Source organism: Leishmania donovani, chromosome 23 (assembly GCF_000227135.1).
Source record: "Leishmania donovani BPK282A1 complete genome, chromosome 23".
Classification (NCBI taxonomy): Eukaryota; Euglenozoa; class Kinetoplastea; order Trypanosomatida; family Trypanosomatidae; genus Leishmania; species Leishmania donovani.
In genome coordinates, this window is record NC_018250.1 from 505,075 (window position 1) to 506,946 (window position 1,872).

The window sequence follows — 1,872 nt, forward strand, 5'->3', positions numbered from 1 at the left end:
TGTGCGTGTGCGCGCTCCTGCGTCGGCGCACTACTTTTTCCGCTTTTCCTTTTCTACGGCGCAGTACAGCACTCCCGCCACGGCAGACTCGTGTGCGGAGACGAGGGCAGCCGTGGGGGACCGACAGACACGGGAAGAGAGAGGCGCACAGACAGACACACGCCGCACCTCATCTCAGCATGCCGCGGCCGCTGCGCGTCACCACCGTCACAGAGAACGGCGAAGGGACTGTGGGGCAGCGGAGGGACTGAAGCACAAACAACGGGCATCAAGAAAAATGAACACAGAAAGCAATACAGCGATCTCTAGCACGAGAGAGAGAGCGCGCGAAAAGGGAGAAAACAGCAAAATACAAAAAAAGGCACAACGGCGACCAGCGCATGGCGAATTCTCACCAGGCTGGTCGGCGGCACGGCGTGTGTGGTCTGTATGCCCGCATACACTCCACCACACAAAATGCACAGAGGCAAGCACAAAAGATGGAGACATGCCCTCCAGGCGTGCCCCCTCCATACAGAGCAGATGGAGTTCCTCCAATACTGCGCTACGGATAGACGAGACGCCACCGTGCCCATGGTGCAAGTCCTGGGAAGGAAGGGAAGTACCCCTCGACATATAGCGGATAATCATAAACAACAAGAGACATACACAAACTCATAAAGAGAGGAAGATAGAAAGAGAAAAGCACGCCATGCAGTGACAGCGGTGGAAGCCGTGTGCGTGGGCCATGTCAGCGTGCACATACAGACACACAGACGAGAGTGGCGTGTACGGGAAAAAGACGTATGTAGACGGTGGTGCAAGCAGGAAAGCGGTGCTGGCGGGGTCCACCAAGGACGACTCCCCCCGAGTCCAAATCCAAGGCACTCAGAGAGTGCAACAAGGGACACAGGCGGGAGAGGTGCAGCATCGACACACGCACACACACAGTGGAAGTAGAGAGGGGTTACACCGCAGAGGACGCCGTGAGAAGGGGAAGCACACCACAAAGAGGAGTTGTCCGTGTGCGTGTGTGTGTGTGTGTCTGCCAGCATGCGACGGCGTCCCGCAGACCGCACCGCCGCTGCATCAGAAGTTACAAAAATACAGGACAAAAAAGGCGTATAGGCAGGACGCGTTACGAGCCGCCGCTTATCTTGTCCTTGATGCTCTCAACCGTGCTGCCCACTGCATCACGGGCCTCTGCAGCCTTATTGCTCACACCGTCCTTCAGCTCCTGGATCTTGTTGTGCGCATTGTCGCTCGTCTCCGCCGCGGCGTTGTTCATCTGGTCCTTTGTCTCCTGGTTCATCTTGGTCTGCGCGGATTGATCTTGAGTGCGTGTCGTGTGCGTGTGTGTGTGTGTGAAGAGCAGAGCGTCCAGAGGAAGTGAGAGCTCCAAAAGAGATGTCAGTGAGAGACCGCGTATGTCGAGGAGACGTCTGCGTCATATACGTATGCATACATGTATATGTACATCACCGCAAGCACCCACACGTGGGAAAGGAGCAAAGCAGAATGGAGGTGAGCGGCAGAGATTCGCATGCAAGGGCCACACCGACAGAAGAAAGGACGCAGAAGCAGCGCCCAGGCACATCCCCCGGAACAGAATCTAGGACGCGCCACGTGCAAAAAGACACGGCTGCCAGCCAATGCGTAGAGCAAGTCTGCTACCAGCACAGCTACCGCGCATCCCTCAGCAGCTCTGCACGCGGGAGCAAGGGAGCGCGTTCGGGCGCGCACCTCTTTCTCTCAGCGTCTAGACGTGCCAGCCGCTAAGTCGCACCACGCCGCGCACACGTCCGCGTGTGTGCGTGTGTGCGTGTGCGCGCTCCTGCGTCGGCGCACTACTTTTTCCGCTTTTCCTTTTCTACGGCGCAGTACAGCACTCCC